The 24,849-nt window shown below is 45.4% G+C and overlaps 1 pseudogene; it reads right to left on the bottom strand.

The window, feature by feature from the left end:
- Positions 1-3,922: 3,922 nt before the first annotated feature.
- The window catches only part of LOC137359118 (probable G-protein coupled receptor 139), a 104,322-nt pseudogene continuing 83,395 nt past the window's right edge, over positions 3,923-24,849 (bottom strand).

The raw sequence follows: 24,849 nt of genomic DNA on the forward strand, positions 1-24,849 counted from the left end.
CAAAAATAGACAGGAAGGATAGCTCAACCGTGGCTTTCAAAAGAAAGTAGGAACAGTATTAGATCCAAGGAGGAGAAATATAAAATGGTCAGAACAAGGAGCAAACCTGAAGATTGGGAGCAGTATAGAATTCAGCAAACGAGGACAAAGGGATGTATTTAGAAGGGGAAAATAGAGTATGAGAGTAAGCCTGCAGTCTGTAGAATCTTCTACAGTTATTTGAAGAGAAAAAGATTAATGAAGACAAATGTAGGTTCCTTTCAGTAAGAAGCGGGGGATAATGTATAATGGGGAACGGAGAAATGGCAGACCAATGAAATGCATACTTTAGTTCCATCTTCACAAAGGAGGACACGATGTACCTCCCAGAAATGCTGGGGAACATATTGTCTAGTGAGAAGGAGGAACTGTATGAAATCAGCATTAGTAGGGATATGGAGTTAGGGAAATTCATGGGATTGAAGGCCGATAAATCCCCAGAACCTGATAATCTACATCCCAGAGTGCTTAAGGAAGTGACCCTAGAAATAGTATATGCATTGCTGGTCTTTTTTATTTATTTAATTCTATAGATTGTTGAATAGGTCCAATCTATTGGAGGGCAGCTGATGTAACCACACTGTTTAAAAAAGAAGATGGAGAGAAAACAGGGAATTATAGACTGGTTAGCCGGACATCAGTAGTGTGGGAAATGCTAGGGTCCATTACAAAATAGCAGAGCACTTATAAAACAATGACTGGGTCAGACAAAGTCAACAAGGATTTACGAAATGGAAATCATGCTTGACAAATCTATAGGAATTTTTTGAGGATGTAACTGGTAGAATAGGTAAGGGAGAAGCAGTGGATGTGATGTACTTGGACTTTCAGAAGGCCTTCGACAAGATGCCACGTAAGAGATTAGCGTGCAAAATTAAAACACATGGGATTGGGGGAAACGTATTGACTTGGATAGAGAACTGGATGGCAGACGGGAAAAAAAGGGTAAGAATAAACGGGTCTTTTTCTGAGTGGCAGGCAGTGACTAGTGGATTAGCGCAGGGATCAGTGCAAGGACCCCAGGTGTTCACAATATATATGAACGATATAGATGAGGGAATTATATGTAATATATCCAAGTTTACAGACGACACAAAACTGGCTAGGAGTGTAAGCTATAAGGAGGATGCAGAGGAGCTCCAGTGCAATTTGGACAGATTGAGTGAGTGAGCAAATACATGGCAGATGCAGTATAATGAAAATAATTGTAAGGCTATCCACTTTGGTAGCAAAATCAGAAAGGCAGATAGATTGGGAAAGGGGGAGGTGCAGCGAGACCTGGGTGTCCTTGTGCACCAGTCGCTGAAAGTAAGCATGCAGGTGCAGCAGGCAGTAAAGAAGGCAAATGGTATGCTGGCTTTCATAGCGAGAGGATTCGAGTACATTAGCAAGGATGTCCTGCTACAAATATACAAGTCCTTTGTGAGACCACGTCTGGAGTATTGTGCGCAATTTTGGTCTCCTTATCTGAGGAAGGGTGTTCTTACTATGGAGTTAATGCAGCGAAGGCTCACCAGACTGATTCCTGGGATGACAGGCCTGTGGTATGAAGAGAGATTGGGCTTGTATTTGCTGGAGTTCAGAAGAATGAGGGGGGATCTCATAGAAACCTACAAAATTCTAACTGGACTCGACAGTGTAGTTGCAGGAAGGATGTTCCCGATAGTCGGGGAGTCCAAGACCAGTGGTCCATGTCTAGGGATTCGGGGTAAGCCATTTCAACTGAGATTAGGATAGAGTTATTCAACCAGAGAGTGGTGAACCTGTGGAATTATCTACCACGGAAAGCAGTTGAGGACAAATCATTAAATATATTCAAGAAAGAGTTAGAAAAAGTTCTTAGGGCTTCTGGGATGAAATGATACGCGGAGAAAGCATGAACAGGTTACTGAGTTTGGATGATTGGCAATGATCGTATTGAATGGCGGAGAAGGCTCAAGGGGCCGAATGGCCTACTCCTGATCCTCTTTTTCTATGTTTCTATGCTTCTTCCATCACTTTGATGATGACTGACAGCACACTGATGTCGTCGGAATTAACCTGGTTCAGTTGTTCCTGCTTTTTGTGGAGAGGACATGGCGGGATAGTTTTCCACATTGACGCGTAGCTGACAGTGTTGTAGCTGTTCTGGAACGGCATTTAGGGACATAGCCAGTTACATATGAACATACGAGCATACAAATTAAGAGCAGGGTTTGGCCATTCAGCCCCTAGAGCCAGCTACGCCATTCAATACGATCATTGCTGATAGATTTGTATCCTCAACTCCACATTCCCGCCTTCACTGAATAACCTTTCACCCTCTTGTTTATCAAGAATCAATCTACCTCCACCTTAAAAATATTTAAAGACTCTGCTTCTGAGGCCTTTTGAGGAAGATAGTTCCAAAGAGTCACGATGCTTTGTGAGAAAAAAAAATCCTCATCTATGCATTAAATGGGCGTCCCCTTATTTATAAATAGTGATCCTTGTTTTAGATTCTCCCACAAGAGGAAACATCATTTCCACATCCACTCTGTCAAGACCCCTCAGAATCTTCTTTGTTTCAATCAAGTCGCCCCTTACCTTTCTTTAATCCAGCGGATACAAGCCTATCTGTCTAACCATTCTTCATTAGATAACCCGGCCATTCTTGTACACCTTCTGTGAACTGCATCCAATGCATTCACGTCCTTCCTCAAATAAAAAGACCAATACTGTACACAGCAATGCAGATGTAGTCTCACCAATGTCCTGTCTAGCTGAATAATATCATCACCTATTTTTGTGTGCAATTCCCTTCGCAATAAATGATAAAAGTATTTTAGCCTTCCTCATTAATTGCTGTACCTGCAAACTAACCTTTTGTGATTCATGCACGAGGACACCCATAGCACTTTGCAATTTCTCATCATTTATATAAATAATTAATTTTTAGTCAACCTGCCAAAATGGACAATTTCACATTTTTTTCTCGTTAACACAATTTGTCTGATATTTGCCCACTTATTTAACCTATCTATATCCCTTTGTAGCCTCCATATGTCCTCTTCACAACTTATTTTCCTACCTATCTTTATGTCACCAGAAAATTCAGCAACCATATCATTGGACCCTTGATCCAAGTCATCTATATAAATTGTAAAAAGATGAGGCCGTTCACTGATCCCTGTGGTGCACCATTCGTTACAACTTGCCAACCAGAAGAAAGACCCATTTTTGCCTACTCTCTGTTTCCTGTTAGCTTACCAATCTTCTATACATGTCATTATGTTACCCCTAACTTTATGAACATATATATTCCACAGAAACCTTTGATGTAGCACCATATCAAATGCCTTCTGGAAATCTAAGTACAGTGCAACCCTTTATCCACAGTACGTGTCACTTCTTCAAAGAACGCCAATAAATTGGTTAACCATGTTTTCCCTTTCACCAAACTATGTTGACGCTGCCTGATTCCGTTCAATTTTTCTAAGTGCCTTCTATAACGTCTTTAAGAATAACGCATAACATCTTCCCTATGACAGATGTTCAGCTAATTGGCAGCTAATTTCCAGCTTTCTGTCTCCCTCATTTTTTGAATAAATGACTTACATTGGAATTTTCCAGTCTGATGTAATCTTCCCCGAATGTAGGGAATTTGGGGAAATCATAATCAACGCATCGATGATCTCACCAGCCACTTCTTTTAAAGACCCTAGGATAAAGTCCATCATGACCCGAGGACTTGTCAGTCTGCAACTCAAACAATTTGCTCTGAACCACTCCCCTGGTGATTGTAATGTTCTCACGTTCTTCCCTCCCTTCCATTTCCTGATTTACAGTTAGTTCTGGAATGCTGCTTCTATCTTCTATTGTGAAGACCAATACAAAGTATCTGTTCAATTCATCTGCCATCTCGTTATTTTCCCTTATTGCTTCCCTTTACGCACTTTCCATAGGACCAACGATCTTTTGGTTTAATGGTTTCTTAAATAAAAAGAAACTCTTGCTATCTGTCTGAATATTTCTCGTCAGCTTTCTCTTGTACGTTAAACTTCCCCTCCTTATCAATCTTTTAGTCGTTCTTTGCTGCTTTTTATGTTCTGTCCAATCTTCTGACCTGTTACCCAACTGTGAGCAATTATGTTTTTTTCCTTTAGTTTGATACTAACTTCAACTAATTTTATTAACAACGGATGGTGGGTTCTCCCCTTGGAATTTTTCTTTCTCGCTGGAATGTATCTATTCTGTATATTTTGAAATATCACCTTTAAAGTCTGCAACCGCATCTCCCTTGACCGACTCTTAATCTACTTTGTCAGTTCACGTTTGCTTGCTCTGTTTCCATGCCCACTTAATTGCGGTGCGGGAAGGAAACAGGGGCAGGGAGTGGTTGCATTCTGGTTTCCTGAGCATCGGTCATTCATCGCACATGTGCTAATACCATCATTAGTTAATCCCTCCACGTTTTCCTAGTTTCCTGTCCTTCCTAAATGACATGTACTCTTCACGATTCAGATCCCAGGCTATGTCATCCTGCAGCCTTGTCTCCATAACGGTTATCAGATTTTACGTATTTATTTCTATTTGCGATGACAGCTCATCTGTTTTGTTTTGAATGTTATGTGAATTCAGATACAGAATTTTAGTTCTGTCCTGTTATTACTTTTGTAAACTCTAGCCTTGTCTGCTGACTTAAGCTTTGATTTGTCCTTCCTGTCGCTTCCTGTCACGGTCTGTCTATCTTTTCCATACTCATTCCTTTCTCTCTTCCCTTACCTCCACTCTTTAATTTGGAACCCTCTCTACTTTGGTAGGTATGCGGTTCGCTAGAGCACTGGACCAGCATGTTTCACGTGCAGACTGTCGCTCTTTCTCCCGTTCTGGTGCCAGTGCCCACGAATAGGATTCCACTTCGCTCACAGTCTTTGAGCCACACATTCATTTCACTGATCTCATTTGCCCTGCTTATGTTTACACATAGCACAGGTAATATGCATGAGATTATTACATTTGCGGTTCTGTTCTATAAGTTGTTGCCTTGCTCCTCGCTCTTTCCTTGCCCTCCTGATGTTGTTAGTACCTAGTTGGACGACGATCACTGGATCCTCCCCCTCCCACTTGAACTTCCTGTCCAGCCCTGAGCAGAGTCCAGAACCCTGACACATACGCAGGTAACACATTTCCGAACTCTCCCCCTTGATTGCAGAAAACAATGTCCATCCCCTCACTATACTGTCCTCTTCTACAACTATATTTGATTCTTCTCCTGCCACGTGAACTGCTTCCTGTTCCATGGTGCCATGCTCAGTCTGCTATATTTATTTATTTTAATTTAGAGATACAGCACTGAAATAGGCTTTTCGGCACACCGAGTCTGTGCCGACCATCAACCACCCATTTATACTAATCCTACACTAATCCCATATTCCTACCACATCCCCACCTGTCCCTATATTTCTCTACCACCTACCTATGCGAGGGACAATTTATAATGGCCAATTTACCGATTAACCTGCAAGTCTTTGGCATGTGGGAGGAAACCGGAGCACCCGGAGGAAACCCACACAGACACAGGGAGAACTTGCAAACTCCACACAGGCAGTACCCAGAATTGAACCCGGGTCGTTGGAGCTGTGAGGCTGCAGTGCTAACCACTACGCCACTGTGCCACCTATTCTTGACCCCCTTCCCCGTCTGACTCGCAGTCACAGTCTCCTGTCCTTGATCACTGACCAAGACAAGTGACCCTATCCTCAGGGACTGCCTTCTGGAACGAAGTGTCCAGGTAACTATTCCCTTCACTAATACATCGAAGTATCTGCAGCTCGGCCGCCAGCTCAATGACTTTGAGCCTTAGCTCCTCACGCAGCAGACACTAACTACAGACGGGGTTGCCATGGATTTCCCACCTACTGCAGACGTGACATATCACTTGTCTTGTCATCGTTATTGTTAATTTAATAACATTTATTTCCTTTTAATTACTTTGTAGTCCCCCCCAACCATAACCGAACTCCATCACTGAGGAAACTCCCTCTTCATGCTCTGTGCCCTCCAGCAGCACTCATTGCAAACGCACAGCTCTGAGAATCCACTGAATTTACACTCTCTGAAAACAATGATCTGTCAGCTTTGCTGGAGCTCAGAAAGCAGTTTAAGCTAGCTACCTAATTAACGAGCTACAGGTTCTCTTAGAGAGCTTGCACATCCCTGTTTAAAATTGTAAGAAACCTCACTTGCCTCTGAACTTAAACAGTAATTTCAATTAATTGTCAAATGTAAACACAATAAATACTAGACTTTAAAGCCTTAAAAATACTCACTTACCAAATACCCTTCTTTACACTCTGTGCCCTCCTGCCACACGCAGTAGAGGCCAAAGAGCTGCAAAGATTTATAAATTGCTATCAATTGTTATGAAGGTTATTAAGGGCCACAAATGATTAAAACGTATTGGAAAGGATTATAAAGGAAGTTAAAGACTTTTGAGGAATTCTAAAGGATTATAAACGATTTGAAAGATTGGAAAAGCTTCTAAAGATTCTGAAGTTTAACCATGCTTTGTAAAGGTTTTAGCTACTATAAAGTGTTATACTGTGCAAGAACTATTTATGAAGGATTATAAGGTGTCATAAAGGGTTACCATGTGCAAAGAAGTGTCTGAAGGGCGAGAAAGGATTATAAACAATTTTAAAGGATGGTAAAGGATTATAAAGGCTAACAAAGTGTATTAAAATGTTAGAGCATGTCATAATGCGTTATAAAGTATTGAAAAGTGTTACAAAGAATTATAAAGTGTTCTAATGTGTTGTAAGTGCTGATGAAGAATTCAGGTTGAAGATTCCCACTATCATTTCTCTTTCAATTGTTTTTATCCTAGTTGCTTTGGAGACGTCTGGTAGGTGGGTCCGCTCCTGACGGGTCCCCCTCGCGCTGTCGCTCTGCTCCAATACATGAACAAGCTGGGCGGGGCTGAGGACCTCAGACCCCGCCCCCAGTCCCTTCTTCCTTCACCATTGGGAACAGCCACGCCCCCACTCTGGTCACCATAGGAACAGTACTCGCCCCCACGCTCCCATTACCATGGGAAAAGGAACCTGCTGCAAAGCCCCATCCCCATGTGGAACAGGTCCCACCCCCTGCCCCGTCACCTTTCAGAACAGTCCCGACTCCATTCCCGCTTCACATTTCAGAACATGCCCCGCGGCCATGAAACATCACCATGGGAAAGAGACCCCTTCCCCGCCATGTCACCGTATAATGACTGGTCCCACACTCGCTCTTTTCTGATAGCAAAGCGCCCTTTTCCAACTCCCCTGTCAGCATGCGAAGCAATAACCACCAACTACCCCGTCAGCATGCGGAACAGGCCCGGGTGGACTACCCCTTCCACATGTGGAGCAATACCCTTCAACTACCTCCACAGCATGTGGAAGAGGCCCGGTCAAACTACCCCATTAGCATGAGCAACAATCCCTGCCCAACTATTCTGTCACCTTGTGAACAGACCCTGCCCCTGCTGTGACAGACCCAGCCCCTGGCTGTTTGAAAAAGTGAAATAAAATGAGAATCTTTTAGAAACGGTGAGTGATTACAGTCCCTCTTATCATTGAATGAACTTAACAATTCACGTAAAGGGATATTTCAGCATTTTCTTCAACTGCTGTCTGAACTGAGTCTGGGTTACGGCATAAATCACAGTGTTTGAGCAGCAGCTAAGGGGCTGCAGCATGAAGGCCATTTCCCGCACATAACCAGGAATTCCAGCCACAGACCCAGAATGAAAGTTAATATACCGTATTCTGGTGCATATCAAAACGACCATTAACATTGCCCATTAAAGTATGAAATTGGCTGAGATAACTAACAGTAAAATGATAGATTTCCATCGGCTCTCCATCTCTGGGTCTCTCGGACTCTTGGCACTGCTGTGAGCCCGAAGTCTCCTGCGCCCTCTGCTGCTCAGCAAGATGTGTCTAATGGTGAGAGCATTTAGCAGCAGAATCACCACAAATGGGATCCCCGGGGTTCGAATGTTATGGAGGAACTCGATTGTTGCCCAGACCCGAGAGAAGACAACATCCTTTGTTACATCGCAAAACCAGGGTTGGTTGTGCAAAATATACTGACCTGTTAACATAAGATACCAGAAAATGTTCTTCAAACAGCTCAGCACAGTCACTGCTCCCAGAACCACAGCTGCCGTTTTCTCGGTGCAATATTTTATTTTCAACTTCTGGCAGCAAATGGCCACAAATCGATCAAAGGTGAAAGTGACGGTGAACCAGACAGAACAGTCTGTGGCTGCATAAAGCAGGACGGCATGGATATTGCAAACGTGGATGGACTCCCGGAAATAAAACTGTTCATGGTAAACAACGGGAATGTGCCTCAGTATCACGTTGAACATATTGACCAGTAGATCCGCTGATGCCATGGCCACCAGATAGTGAGTGACACATTTGGGAAGACCACACTTGCCTCGAGACAGGATGACAATCGTCATCAAGTTAACTGTGAGGAAGGGAAATAAACAGACAAATTATTTATTAGGCAGTGAGCAAAGTTACCAGTTTGATTGAGGTCTGACTGAGACTTTCAAATGTGTTACTGTGTCTAGCGATTCATTGATTGATACTGAAGGAACAATTAGAATACCTGTGACAACTTGGAAGGAAGGAGAGATTAAAAGGCAAAAGGATGATGCTGAAGTAGTTCAACTCAACGCTGATTATAATCCTCCCCATTCTGCCTTTCCCTTCCTGGTTTCAAGACTGTTCCGTCTCAAAGAACTCGCAGTCCTGACAAAGGGTCAGCGACCGAAACGATTAAGTCTGTGTCTCCCTCCACAGATGCTACCAGACGTGCTCAGCATCTCTAGCACTTCCTTTTTTTTTAATTTCAACTTTCCAGCATCTGCTGCACTTTAGTCCTGTGCAGAACGTTCAGTGCTGGATTGACAGAGAGATTCCCTCGCCTGAGACAGACAGTGCGGAATTCAATGATTTCAAAACAATGATTGGAAATCAGTCCACTGAAAAATCAATGAAACAAATAATCCCAATTATCACTAAGTTAACTATAAAGAAGATGAACTTTACACCAGTTTGGAAATAACAGCAGCAGTTTGAAGAAGTACTGGTGACATTTGTAGATTTTTTGCACATTCAGTGATGGAGTAAATTATTATACCTTTGACAGGGCTTTCTGCTAGATACAGCGGCTGAATCTAGTGGAGCCAACGAGGGTCCCCATGTCAGGACAAAAAGGTGAACGAAACCCCTCCGCGGTCTTTTGTACCATCCCACAGTTCAGTTGAGCGGCACTAGGGCAATTAACTGCCTGGTGCCTGGTCCCGGTACATTTAATCATGGAGATCCCGCCTGTTTAAACGAGTTAAACAGTCACAGGACTAATAGCTCAGTTCTATTGGCAATGCTACTGGGAGCAGTGGAGCTGCTGGTACTACAGCAGGCCTGGGATGTGAAGCATCACTGGAGACCAAACTCCAGATGAATGTGCCAGCAAAACTGCGACATATCAGGTAGCGGCGCCACTAACTATACTACATCAGACATGGGAGCAGATGGGTTGCTGGAGCTCCAGACCACAGTTTAGTCTGGCAGAGTTGCTGGCGTCAGCCAGTGAGCGTTGTCCACTGACAGTACGAAACCAGACCATGGGCCAGGACCATAGTAGGGGATACAGACCCAGATTTGTGCAGTGGAGTCACCGGGAACAATCATGGAGGGGTAACCACTGCTGGTAATACACCAGGCCTACGACTGGGACCATCGCATGAGCGTCAGACTCCAGGTGAGTGTAGCAGAGTCACTGGGGCCAGTCAGTGAGTTGGGGCTACTGCTGGTACTGGGAAAAAAGATTACTGCTGAAGTCCAGCCCCCAGGTTATGTGGTGCGGTCACCAGTGTCAGTCAGGATACAGGCGATTCTACCACTAGAGCACCAGGCCTCGGAGCAGGACCATCGCTGGAGACCGGGACCACTACCGGTACTGAACTAGCCTTGGGAGCAGGGCCATCGTGGTGACCTGAACTCCAGTTAAATATGACGAGGTCACCGGGTCCAGGCAGGGAATGGCCGAATGCTCGTACTACACCTGACCTGAAAGTTGATACATCGCTGGAGCCATGGACCATATAAAAATGAGACAGATTTGTTGGGAACAGTAGAGGTTGGGTGCTGCCAGCACTAAACCAGGATTTAGGCCAGAAGCATTGCTGGAGACACGGAACCCAGGTAAGTGAAAAAATGTGGCTGGGAACCATCAGGCTGCAGGGGAGCCACTGCTGGCAATACACAAGGTCCGTGAACAGGACCATGACTGGAATCTCGACTTCAGTTAAGTAATGCAGGGTCAGCAGCGACAGTCAGGGATAGGAGGCCCTAGGCCATGTTGGACCAGCCCGAGGAGAAGATCCAGCAAAAAATGTACAGACTTCAGTTGAGTACCGCAGCATTTCCAGGGCCATACAGGGATGGGGCATAAAAGCAATAAATGCTGGAAATACTCAGCAGGTCTGGCAGCATCTGAACAGAGAGAAGCAGAGTTAACGTTTCAGGTCATGGACCCTTCTTCAGAACTGGGTTTGGGGCCACTACAATCACTAAACCAAGCCTGGGACTAGGACCATAGCTAGAGAACCAGGCCACTGATAAGTGTGGTGGTGTCACTGGGGCCTGTTCAGGCGTAGAGGCCATTGCCATTACTGCAGCAGCCCTGAAAACCTGGGCAAATGAATCCCCGAGAAATGTTGCAGGGATGCCAAAAGCAACCAACAAGCAGCAGCCACTGACGATGCTACACCAGCCCTCAGAACCAGGCCTTTCACTGGAGTCCCAAACAGCAGGTGTGGCGTGGCGCCTGGATCAGTGCGGGAGTAGGACCCATTGCTGATTCGACACCAGGCCTGGAGGCAGGAACATTGCTGGAGACCTGGAACCCAGCGAAGCATGGCGGCTTCACTGGGGCCAGTCCTTGAACATGCATTACTGATGGGACTAAACGAGGCCTGGGACCAGGCCATCACTGGAGCCACAGTTACTATTTCTTTCCATTGTGGTCACCAGAGCCAATCCGGGATATGCGGCCGCTGCCGGTACTGCACCTGGCCTGGGAGCATGCCATTGTCTGGTGATCCAGCACCAGGTAAGGGTGGTGGGGCTGGCGAGCCAGTCAGGAAGGAGCCCCTACTTCTTGTACTATACCAGGCCAGGGACCAGACCCATCGTTGGATCGCCAGACACCAAGTAAGTGTGGTCAGTCACTGAGGGAGCGTGACCACAGTCAGTACTACACCAGGACTTAACCACGGTAAATGGCTGGAGACCCAAATGCCTGTTAAGTGTGGTGGTGTTCCGTTGACATGCAGGGTGCATTGCGTGTACTACACCTGGTCTGGAACCATAACCATCGCTGGACACACGGATCTCTAATGATTGTGGCAGTGTCAGCGAGCTCAGACAGGAAGGCAAGCCCTTGCCATTAATTAAGAGATATCCTTCTTTTTCTTTCATTAAATAAAGCTTAGAGTTTAAAACGTACAGGCATTTCAAAGGAAATCAGAAATAAATTACATATTCTTCACAAAGCATTGCATTGATTTTTGTAAGACATTTGACAAGGTCCCACATGGCAGACTGATCAGTGAAATGAAAGCCGATGGGATGCAGGTGACTGTTGCATGTTGGATCCAAAATTAGCTCAGAGATAGGAAACAAAGGCTAGTCATTGACGTTGTTTTTGTGAATGAAAAGCTGTTTCCAGTGGCGTTCCACAGGGCTCAGTTTTGGGAACAAAAACAAGAAATGCTAAAATCACTCAGCAGGTCTGGCAGCATCTGTGGAAAGAGAAGCAGAGTTAACGTTTCGGGTCACTGACCCTTCTTCAGAACCTTCAGTGTTGGGTCCTTTGCTGTTTGCAGCATTTATGAATGATTTGGAATATGACTGGTAAATTTTCTGATGGCACAAATGTTGGCCGTGCAGTCGTCAGTGAAGAGGATCGACTCCAGAAAGATTTCAGTGGTTTGGTTGACTGGGCAGAAAAGTGGCAAATGTAATTAAACCCAGATAAATGTGTGGTAATGCATTTGGGGAGGGCAAATAACGCAAGAAAAAATACAGTAAATGGGAGGGCATTGAGAGGGTTAGAAGAGGTGAGAGACCTTGCAGGTCGCTGAAGGTGGAGGTACAGAGGTAGATGGAGTGGTGAAGAAGGCGCATGGAATGCTTTTCTTTATTGGTCAGGTATAGAATACAAAGACAGAGCTATAATGCTGCAACAGTATAAAACACTGGCTGAGTCACAGCTGGAGTGCTGCATACAGTTCTGGTCACCACATTGCAGAAAGGACATAATTGCTCTGGAAGAAGTACGGAAGATATTTAAAAGAATGTTGCCAGGACTTGAAAGTTTCAGCTATGAGGAAAGATTAGATAGGTTTGTTTTCTTTAGAATAGTGAAGGCTGTGGGGTGAATTAATTGACGTGTACATAATGATGAGGGGCCTAGATGGAGCAGACAGGAAGGATCTGGTTCCCCGGGTGGAGTGGTCAGTTACCAGGGGCACAGATTTAAGGTGATTATAGCAGGATTAGTGGGGACATGAGGAAACGCTTTTCACTGAGAGGGTGGTGGATGTTTGGAATTCACTGTCAGGAACGATGATGGAGGCAGAAAGCATCAATTCTTTTAAAAGGTACCTGAACAAGCATCTGAAGTGCTGGAACCTGCAAGGCTATGGACCAGCTGATGGATGGTGGGAATAGCTTGGGCGGCTCGTATTTCTTTTGTCTGGCACAGACACGATGAGCTGAATAGCCTCCTTCTGTGCTGTAATTTTTCTATGGTTGTTTGTCAGACACCTCGATGTCCAAGAAAAAATTATTTGTACAGGTGCTGGAGGCAGGGTATTGAATATTATTCAAGGCGAGGTCGATAGATTACTGTTAGGTGGGGAAATCAACTGTTATCGGGGTCGATGAGATTGTGGAATTAGAAACACAAACAGATCCTCCCTGATCTTATTGAATAGTGGTGCAGGATCGAGGAGCCGAATGGTCTACGTCTATTGTTAATTCTATTCCTGTGATGGGGCGTTTCAGATGGATGTATCTTGCTGAATGGGGGATCCATTGGTGGAATAAAAGTTACCCTATTTGTACTGGAGTGTTATCAGGAACTGTCTCACAGCCTGTCTGTGTTGATGGGAACCAGATTACATCCTCTTCATCCTCCTCATGAGGTGGCCTCCCGATTCCCCTGTTGTCACGATGGCAATGATTTGAAGTGTGCACCAGAAAACACAAAGTTGTGCACCTGTTCTACCGTGTACTACATGAGCGGTTCATGCATTGGAAGCAGTGCTTCATCACGCCGATTGCGTGCTCTGCGATGTATCTGTTGGCTCCATTTTTCACGTTAAACCTGTGTTATTTTTGGTTGCTTGGGGACAGAGGGGTGTGAGCTTGGGCGGAGAGAATTCCTTATCAATGGAAAGAGTTTGTGGCCTTATTCTCTGGAAACCCACATTTTGGTGTCCTTGGAGGGTCGAAGTCGTTGTGAACATGCACTGCTTCAGAATGAAGGGATCATGGCTACTGCCAGATTAGTGGACATTCACCGAAATGATATATTGTGCATGGTCACATGGCGGCAGTGCAGTAATGGTGTGAGAGTTCTTTCAGATCCTATACCTTTCCCCATTGACATATGAGGTTCCACAGAGCCACGTACACCATTGCAAATTCCGCTCTCCTGGCAAAGCCATGGGACCTCACATCGTGCTGCTCCCTGCAGAGGGAGAAACAGTGTATCACCTAACCGAGTATAGATGACATCTGTCGTCTCCCGGACGCATCGATGAACTGTATGCAGTGACTCATTGGATACATTGCCGGCTCCTGCCTGCATAGCTCCGGGTGCAAAGAAGTTCAATGAAACTGAAACTGGCCGCCACATCCTTGCCCTGGTGGGCATCTTTTAGTTTTGGTTGCAGCAACTTTGACAGAAGTGGAGGTGCGGAGCGAACTTGCAGCTGGTCAGTTTCAGTGTAAGTTAAAAGTTAATTCCCTTTTGTTTTCGGAGGACCAGGGGACTGCTGGGTAAGTAAAAACTATGTATTTGGGCAGTGGCTGTATCCGAGACACTACACGTGTCGTGTCTCCCACCCACCCTCCTCCTCTAACCAAAAAAAAGGACTCTTGTGTGTTGATAACTTAAACTTTTTATTTAAAAAGTTCTGTCCGTCGGATTGCTAAGATAACAAGTTTTGACTTTTTTTTTTGGTTTTCCAGCAGATTTGTTGGGACTTAAGAATAGTGGGAATGGAGGTTAAGGCAGTTGTATGTTCCTCCTGCAGAATGTGGGAGGTAAGGGTCGCCAAGAGTGTCCCTGCTGACTGCATCTGCGGGAAGTACACCCAACACCAGCTCCTCAAGAACCGCGTTAGGGAACTGGAGTTGGAGCTGGATGAACTTCGGATCATTCGGGAGGTGGAGGGGGTTATTGAGAGGAGTTATGGGGAGGTAGTCACACCTCAGGTAAAAGAAGTAGGTAGATGGGTTACCGTCAGGGGAAGGAGAGGGAACCAGCAGGCAGTTGTGGGATCCCCTGTGGCCGTTTCCCTCAACAACAGGTATACCTTTTTGGATACTGTTGCGGGGGACGACTTAACAGGGGTAGGCAACGGGGTACAGGTCTCTGGCACAGAGTCTGTCCCTGTTGCTCAGAAGGGAAGGGGGAAGAGGAGCAGAGCATTAGTCATTGGGGACTCCATAGTTAGGGGAACAGATAGGAGGTTCTGTGGGAAGGAGAGAGACTCACGGTTGGTATGTTGCCTCCCAGGTGTCAGGGTTCGTGATGTCTCGGATAGTGTTTTTGGGATCCTTAAGGGGGAGGGGGAGCAGCCCCAAGTCGTGGTACACATAGGCACCAACGACATAGGTACGAAGAGAGATGGGGATTTTAGGCAGAAATTCAGGGAGCTAGGGTGGAAGCTTAGAGCGAGAACAAACAGAGTTGTTATCTTTGGGTTGTTGCCCGTGCCACATGATAGCGAAGAGAGGAATAGGGAGAGAGAGGAGTTGAACACGTGGCTGCAGGGATGGTGTAGGAGGGAGGGTTTTGCTTTCCTGGATAATTGGGGCTCTTTCTGGGGTAGGTGGGACCTCTACAAACAGGAGGGTCTTCACCTGGACCAGAGGGGTACCAATATCCTGGAGGGGGGAGATTTGCCAGTGCTCTTCGGGGGTGTTTAAACTAATTCAGCAGGGGAATGGGAACCTAAATTGTAGTTCCAGTGTACAGGAGGTTGAGAGTAGTGAGGTCAGGGATAAGGTTACAAGGACGCAAGAGGGCACTGGCAAGTAAGAACTTGGTTTAAAGTGTGTCTACTTCAACGCCGGAGGCATCCGCAATAAGGTGGGTGAGCTTGCAGCATGGGTTGGTACCTGGGATCTCGATGTTGTGGCCATTTCGGAGACATTGGTCGAGCAGGGGCAGGAATGGATGTTGCAGGTTCCGGGATTTAGATGTTTCAGTAAGAACAGAGAAGATGGTAAAAGGGGGGGGGGGGGTGGCATTGTTAATCAAGGAGAGTATTACAGCGTCAGAAAGGACGTTCGAGGACTCGTCTACTGAGGTAGTATGGGCCGAGGTTAGAAACAGGAGAGGAGAGTTCACCCTGTTGGGAGTCTTCTATAGACCTCTGAATAGTTCCAGAGATGTAGAGGAAAGGATAGCGAAGATGATTCTCGACAGGAGCAAGAGTAACAGGGTAGTTGTTATGGGGGACTTTGACTTTCCAAATATTGACTGGAAATACTACAGCTCGAGTACGTTAGATGGGTCAGTTTTTGTCCAGTGTGTGCAGGAGGGTTTTCTGACACAGTATGTAGACAGGCCAACCAGGGGCGATGCCACATTGGATTTGGTACTAGGTAATGAATCAGGTCAGGTTTTAGATTTAGATGTAGGTGAGCACTTTCGTGATAGTGATCACAAGGGGTGGCACAGTGGCGCAGTGGTTAGCACCGCAGCCTCACAGCTCCAGCGACCCGGGTCGATTCTGGGTACTGCCTGTGCGGAGTTTGCAAGTTCTCCCTGTGTCTGCGTGGGTTTCCTCCGAGTGCTCCGGTTTCCTCCCACATGCCAAAGACTTGCAGATTGATAGGTTAATTGGTCATTATAAATTTCCCCAAGTATCGGTAGGTGGTAGGGGAATATATAGGGACAGGTGGGGATGTTTTAGGAATATGGGATTAGTGTAGGGTTAGTATAAATGGGTGGTTGATGGTCGGCACAGACTCGGTGGGCCGAAGGGCCTGTTTCAGTGCTGTATCTCTAATCTAAACTAAATTCGGTTAGGTTTACCTTAGCGATGGGCAGGGGCAGGTATATACCGCAGGGCAAGAATTATAGCTGTGGGAAAGGAAATTATGATGCGATTAGGCAAGATTTAGGATGCGTAGGATGGGGAAGGAAACTGCAGGGGATGGGCACAATCGAAATGTGGAGCTTTTTCAAAGAGCAGCGACTGCGTGTCCTTGATAAGTATGTACCTGTCAGGCAGGGAGGAAGTTGTCGAGCGAGGGAGCCGTGGTTTATGAAAGGAGTTGAAGCGCTTGTCAAGAGGAAGAAGAAGGCTTCTGTTCGGCTGAGACGTGAAGGCTCAGTTAGGGCGCTTGAGATTTGCAAGCCAGCCAGGAAGGATCTAAAGGGAGAGCTAAGAAGAGCAAGGAGAGGACACGAGAAGTCATTGGCGCATAGGATCAAGGAAAACCCTAAGGCTTTCGAAAGGTATAGCAGGAATAAAAGAATGACTAGAGTTAGATTAGGGCCAATCAAGGATAGTAGTGGGAAGTTGTGTGTGGAATCAGAGGAGATAGGGGAAGCGTTAAATGAATATTTTTCGTCAGTATTTACAGTAGAGAAAGAAAATGTTGTCGAGGAGAATACTGAGATTCAGACTACAAGGCTGGATGGGATTGAGGTTCACAAGGAGGATGTGTTAGCAATTTAGGAAAGTGTGACAATAGATAAGTCCCCTGGGCCAGATGGGCCAGATGGGATTTATCCTAGGATTCTCTGGGAAGTAAGGGAGGAGATTGCAGAGCCTTTGTCCTTGATCTTTTTGTCGTCATGGTCGACAGGAATAGTGCCGGAAGACTGGAGGATAGCAAATGTTGTCCCCTTGTTCAAGAAGGGGAGTAGAGACAGCCCTGGTAATTATAGACCTGTGAGCCTTACTTCGGTTGTGGGTAAAATGTTGGAAAAGGTTATAAGAGACAGTATTTGTAATCATCTTGAAAAGAATAAGTTCATTAGCGGTAGTCAGCACGGTTTTGTGAAGGATAGGTCGTGCCTCACAAACCTTATTGAATTTTGTGAGAAGGTGACCAAACAGGTGGATGAGGGTAAAGCAGTGGATGTGGTGTATATGGATTTCAGTAAGGCGTTTGATAAGGTTCCCCACGGTAGGCTATTGCAGAAAATACGGATGTATGGGGTTGAAGGTGATTTAGAGATTTGGATCAGAAATTGGCTAGCTGAAAGAAGACAGAGGGTGGTCGCTGATGGCAAATGTTCATCCTGCAGTTCAGTGACTAGTGGTGTTCCGCAAGGATCTGTTTTGGGGCCACTGCTGTTTGTTATTTTTATAAATGACCTGGAAGAGGGTGTAGAAGGGTGGGTTAGTAAATTTGCGGATGACACGAAGGTCGGTGCAGTTGTGGATAGTGCCGAAGGATGTTGTCGGGTACAGAGGGACATAGATAGGCTGCAGAGCTGGGCTGAGAGATGGCAAATAGAGGTTAATGCGGAAAAGTGTGAGGTGATTCACTTTGGAAGGAGTAACAGGAATGCAGAGTACTGGGCTAATGGGAAGATTCTTGGTAGTGTAGATGAGCAGAGAGATCTTGGTGTCCAGGTACATAAATCCCTGAAAGTTGCTACCCAGTTTAATAGGGCTGTTAAGAAGGAAGATGGTGTGTTAGCTTTTATTAGTAGGGGGATCGAGTTTCGGAGCCACGAGGTCATGCTGCAGTTGTACAAAACTCTGGTGCGGCCGCACCTGGAGTATTGCATGCAGTTCTGGTCACCGCATTAGAGGAAGGATGTGGAAGTTTTGGAAAGGGTGCAGAGGAGATTTACTAGGATGTTGCCTGGTTTGGAGGGAAGGTCTTACGAGGAAAGGCTGAGGGACTTGAGGTTGTTTTCGTTGGAGAGAAGGAGGGGGAGAGGTGACTTAATAGAGACATATAAGATAATCAGAGGGTTAGATAGTGTGGATAGTGAGAGTCTTTTTCCTCAGGTGGTGATGGTAAACACGAGGGGACATAGCTTTAACTTGAGGGGAGATAGATATCGGACAGATGTTCGAGGTAGTTTCTTTACTCAGAGAGTAGTAAGGGCGTGGAACGCCCTGCCTGCAACAGTAGTAGACTCTCCATCTTTGAGGTCATTTCAGTGGTCATTGGATAGACATATGTATGAAAATGGAATAGTGTAGGTCAGATAGTTTCACAGGTCGGCGCAACATCGAGGGCCGAAGGGCCTGTAATGCGCTGTAATGTTCTAATTCTAATTCTAATTCTAATCTCCAGGTCCTGTTGTCGAAGGTGCAACAGCTCTGTGACCACCTCCTTATTGAATTGGAGTTGCCTCACACACTCATCCTGGGTTAGTTGTAGGTAAAAAATTTGCTCTTGGCGAAGGCTGGCTGGGTAGGACTGACTCCTCCTCCTCCCCTTCTTTCTTTGCAGAGATTCCTCTTTTCCATTCCGTGATCACTGCTGCAGACCCAGATGCACTGTATCATTCCTCGTCCAGAACTGAGTCACCAAATCCTCTGGCCTCGTGTATGCAACAACTGGCAACAACCCATTCCTCCCACCTTCACCGCCACACACGGTGCAATAAAATAATTCACAGTACCACCATTAACGTTTCCATAGCAGAAGTATGCTATCAGCCCTTCACCTGCATGCAGAATGCCTGGACCTTATAAATAATGCTGGAGGGGACGTTCCTGGTGCTACCAAACGCATTTTGACCTGAGACTGACTAACACAGGTGGTCAATGGACACACAGAGATCAAGCTTCAAAAACGGGTATCAACGCTGCCAGAATCCACAGCCCAATATGGAGCACAACATGGGACATTACGGTAGTGGCCGGCAGATTGTCCCATACATTTGCGTAGTTTCTGGTTTTGCAGCACTGGCATCAGTGCCTGTATGGAGCCCAAAACAACGGTCAGGGTGAGATACAGTGGGAAAGAAATTCTCCAACAACACTCAAGAAGCTCATCAACATCCCGGACGAAACGACACGAGCGGCACAGTGGCGCAGTGGTTCGCACCGCAGCCTCACAGCTACAGCGACACGGCTTCAGTTCTGGGTACTGCACTGTGTGGAGTTTGAATGTTCTCCTTGTGACTTCGTGGGTTTCCGCCAGGTTCTCCGGTTTCTTGCCAAAGCCTTGCAGGTTGATAGGTAAATTGGCCCTTGTAAATTTCCCCTAGTGTCGGTAGGAGAATAGTGGGGATGTGACAGGGAATATGGGATTCATGTAGGATTAATAGCGAGAGACAGCATGGTTTTGTGATTGGGAGGTCGTGTCTTACGAATTTGATTGAGTTTTTTAAGGAAGTGACGAAGATGATTGATGAAGGAAGGGTAGTCGATGTTATCTAAATGGACTGTAGTAAAGGCTTTGACAAGGTCCCTCATGTCAGACTGATACAAAAGGTGAAGTCACATGGGATCAGAGGGGAGGTGGCAAGATGGATACAGAACTGGCTCGGTCATAGAAGACAGAGGGTAGCAGTGGATGGGTGTTTTTTTCTGAATGGAGGGATGTGACTAGTGTTGTTCCACAGGAATTAGTGCTGAGACCTTTGCTCTTTGCAGTATACATCAATGATTTGGAGGGAAATGTAGCTGGTCTGATTAGTAAGTTTGCGGACGACACAAAGGTTGGTGGAGTTGAGGATAATGATGAGGATTGTCAGAGGATACAGCAGGATATAGATCGGTTAGAGACTTGGGCGGAGAAATGGCAGATGGAGTTTAATCCGGACAAGTGTGATGTAATGCTTTTTGGAAGGTCTAATGCAGGTGAGGTTCGGGAAACTCGGATTGTTTTCACTGGAACGACGGAGGTGGAGGGGCGACATGATGGAGGTTGACTAAGTTATGCGCTGCATGGACAGGGTAGATAGTCAAAAGCTTTTTCCCAGGGTGGAAGAGTCAGTTACTCGGGGACATAGGTTTAAGGTGCGAGGGGCAAAGTTTAGAGGGGATGTGCGAGGCAAGTTTTTTACACAGAGGGTGGTGAGTGCTTGGAACTTGCTGCCAGTGGATGTCGTGGACGCAGATATGATAACGACGTTTAAGAGACATCTTGACTAATACATAAGTAGGAAGGGACTACAAGGATATGGGCCCCAGAAGTGCAGAAGGTGTTAGTTTCGGCCAGCATCAAGATCGGCGCTGGTTTGGAGGGCCGAATGGCCTGTTCCTTTGCTGCACTGTTCTTTGTTCTTGTTGTTCTTTTGATTAGTATAAATGGGTGGTTGTTGGTCAGCACAGACTCGGTGGGCCGAAGGGCCTTTTTCAGTGCAATAAACCTGCTGATTGACATCCTATCCCATTCACACCTAATCTGTACTAATGCTTTGTCTTTCAACACACCATTAACATAGTGTTTGCCTTTGCTCCGTGACCTTTTGGTCAGCTATGCGGCCTGGTCCAATCTGCACCTTCTCCTTTGTTATCTCTTGCCCAACCCCCACCTCACTTGTTTATAATCTGTGACTTTTCTAATATTTGTCAGTTCCGAAGAAGGGTCACTGACCCGAAACGTTAACTCTGCTTCTCTTTCCACAGATGCTGCCAGACCTGCTGAGTGAATCCAGCATTTCTTGTTTTTGTCCCAGGAGAAACTCCTGTCTGTTGTTGCAGCATTCCGATCTATTGTTTTAAGATTATGACCCATTCTTGTAACATTCCAAGCTATTGTTATCAGATTTTGACCCATTGTTGCAGCATTCCAATCTATTTTTCTCAGACTCAAATGTATTCGCTCCCTGCCTCTGATGCCACTGATCTCTGTTGGTGCCAGAGGTGATGTTCGCTCTAACACGATGGGGTAGCACATTGAAAGGAGTCCCTTATTAATAGTAGAGGTGAAATCTCCAGTGTCACAATTTGGGTCCATGGAGGCTGACAATAATCACAGTCACTGAACAGCCAGGTGCAGTTAACTCCTTCCAATCAAACACAGCTTGAATCACAATAAAATGGTGCTCGAGGGCTGGAGGAGGCAAATGTTAAACCCTCTTTTAAACAGGAGAGATGTGATAAACCATGTAATTACAGGTCTATCAGGCAAACCTCGGTGAAATGTTGGGGACATCCTTCCAGTCTATAATCTGAGACAAGGAAATTGTGCTTTTCAGAAAGCATGAGATTATAAATGAGAAGCAACACAGATATGTTAATGGTAAATCATGTCTGCCAATGGCCGTATAGCCCTTTGCTGATGCATTGGAGAGAGTTGATGAGGATTGCACGGTTGATGCTTTGTATTTGGACGATAAAAAGCCTTGGAATCAAGTAACATTTAATAAACCCATTTGGGATCTCTGAACCTCATGGATTAAAGGGGTAGTGGGAGCATGGAGATGATATTAGCTGAATAACATAATGCCGAGAGAAGCGGTGAACGTTTGTTGTTCGGACACTAGAGGGTAGAGCATAGAGTATAGAGTGGCGTTGCCCAGGCGTCAGTACTAGAAGCTCTGCCTAGACTTATATATAACGGGTATAACTTCAAATTCCTCAGACGATAGAGACTCGGGCATATGAAAAAACAATGCGAATGAAATGTGGTAAGAGGGAGGATGAGGTCCTGAAAGCAGATTTTACGGAGCGAAGAAGGATATGAAAAAGCAGGATCTCAAAAGCAGTAATCTCAGGATTCCTCCCAGTCCCACGTGCAACTGAGTATCGGAGTGGAAGACTTGAGCGATTGAACACGTGGCAGGATAATTGGTGTAAGAGGGATAGCGTCAGATTTCTACGACATTAGAACAGCTTCTGGAGCAGGTGGGACTTGTGCATGATGGATGGGTTGCATCTTAGCATGTCGAGGACAAATATTCTGGCAAGGTGATTTGTTATTGTTATTGAGGAGGGTTGAAACCAAATTGTCAGGGGGATGCGAACCTGAGAGGGAGCTCAGATTGGAGAAAGTTATACTGGTAACTTGTCAGGGTTGTAGGAGGCAGGAGCAAGTATCAGAGAGGAATGCCAAAGAGTTCAGAATGCTCGGGTAGATAGATAGCACAAGAGTAGGGAATTGTTCATTATTAGCTGGGGTCAGAGTAACGGAGAAAGTAATAAAGTCTGTATCAGGGTTAATGTGCATGCATGTGAATATACAGAGTGTGCTTAATAAGACTGACGAGGTACAGGCGCAGATTTCCATTTGGAAATATGCTGTTGTGGCGATAACAGAGACCTGGCCCTAAGAGTGGCAGGACTGGGTGTTAAATATACCTGGATAACAGGTGTTCAGGAAAGATAGGAAAGAGAAAAAGAAAGAGAGAGGGGTGGTGGCATTGATTAATGAGATCATTGCAGTTCCAGGGAGAAAGGAAGTCCGAGAGGGGTCGAGGACAGAATGAATTTGGATTTGGCTCGCACTCTGGAACAAAAAAGGTGCAGTTACATTGCTCGGTGTTGTCTGTAGGCCACCAGCTGGGTGAAGGATGTGGAAGAACAAATTTGCAAGGCAATTGCAGAGAGGTACAAAGATTATAAGGTAGTTATAATGGGTCTTCAATTATCCAAACATAGCCTGGGATAATTGCAGTGTAAAGAGCCGTGAGGGGCAAGAGCTTCTAGAGTGTGTTCAGGAAAATGTTCTGCAACAGTATGTTGCTAGTCGAACGATAAAGGAAGCACTGCTCGACCTCGTGTTTGGAAATTAGGTGGGCCAAGTGGATCAAGTAACAGTTAGAGTGCATTTAGGGGATTATGATCATTGTGTCATAAGGTTTAGGCTGACGATGGAAAAGGACAAAGAGCAATCCAGGGCAAGAATAGTTAACTGGGGGACGTCCAACTTCAGTGGGGTAAGAATTCAGCTGGGCTGGTTAAATTGGAGTCAAAAGATGGCAGGAAAACCGATGGAAGAACAATGCGCGACCTGCAAAGTAGAGATAGATTGGGCACAGTCAAGGTATGTTGCTTGGAAGGGGAAAATTAGGGCAAACAAATCCAGAACCCCCTGGATGACAAAAGAGGTAGAGATTACGATAAAGAAGAACAGTTTACTTATGTCAGATGCCAGGTAGAAAAAAAATATTGACAACCAGGCTGAATGTAGAAGATCCAAGGGGATGTGAAAAAGTAAATAAGAGAAGTAAACAGATAGTATGAAAAGAGACTGGCAGCTAGCATTAAAGGAAATCCCACAGTTTTCTATAGGCATATACATAGCAAAAGTTTGGTAAAAGGAAGAGTAGGGCTGATCCCACAGCAAACGGTGAATTTGAATTCAATCAATAAATGTTGAATTAAATGCTAGACTAATGATAGCCATGAAACCATTGTCGATTGTTGTAAAACCCCATCTGATTCACTAATGTGCTTTAGGGAAGCAAATCTGCTGTCCTTATTTGGTCCGATCGACAGGTGACTCCAGACTCACAGTAATTTGATTGACTCTGAAATTGCCTCTGAGATGGGCAGTTGTATCAAACCGCTGCAAAGTCAATAACGGCACCAAAGGCGGCTCACCATCTATTTCTTAAGTAGATTATGGATGGGCATGAAATACTGTCCCAGCCAAAGACACCCACATCCCATGAACGAATAAAAACAAAAATCAAACTCATCAGGGGTCTGGACAGAGGAAATAGAAAGAAAATGTTTTCTCCCGTGTAAGGATCGAGAACGAGAGGGCAGAGATTTAAAGTGTTTGGTAAGAGAATCAAAAGTGGCATGGGGAAAAACCTTTTCATGGAGCGAGTGATTGAGGTCTGGAATGCGCTCCTTGAGAATGTGGTGGAGGCAGGTTCAATTAAGCATTCAAAAGGGAGCAAGACAGTTAAATGAAATGGAAGAATGTGCAGGGTTATAGGGAGAAGGCAGGGAAATGCAACTGAGGGAACTGTTCTTTCAGAGAGCCAGTGCTCACACCATGGGCCGAATGGCCTCCTCCTGCGCTATAACGATTCTGTGAAGTCTCTCCGAGTGAGGGTGATGAACAGTTGTGACAGGTAGGCGTTCAGGGCAATTCGTCTGCTGCAGGCATCACATAGGCAGTTCAGCAGGGGTGCTGTAACAGGTCTGCTGGGGCTCAAAGTAGCAACATAGCAGTGTCTTCACTGTCACTCAAAGTGTTTTCTTGAGGAGATCAATCCCTTGGCTGACTTCTTTAAAATGATGGGGTTCCTATTATTGTATACAAAGTCAACATCCAAACCTTCCAGCTATTTGCAGGTGTCCAAGTCCTCTGAAAATCGTTTTCTTTTCATGTTATTAACACAACGAAGTGAGATTTTAATAGACACTCTCACATTCTGGAAATTCGTAACTAAATGGACACAGTTGAACAGTATAGATACATCACAGGGAACAGTAGAGCAGCTCTCAGTGAGGTATTCTAACATTTGTAGCTTAATTGATGAATGGTCGTGGTTAAAGATGAAAGCCACATTCCAGAGTGCCGTAGATCAGTCCTGAGTAGTGGTCTAACGTTTGAAATTTAATTTTTGAATGGTCTCAGTGATAGAGAAGATCCAAAT

Source organism: Heterodontus francisci, unplaced genomic scaffold (genome assembly GCF_036365525.1).
Source record: "Heterodontus francisci isolate sHetFra1 unplaced genomic scaffold, sHetFra1.hap1 HAP1_SCAFFOLD_64, whole genome shotgun sequence".
Classification (NCBI taxonomy): Eukaryota; Metazoa; Chordata; class Chondrichthyes; order Heterodontiformes; family Heterodontidae; genus Heterodontus; species Heterodontus francisci.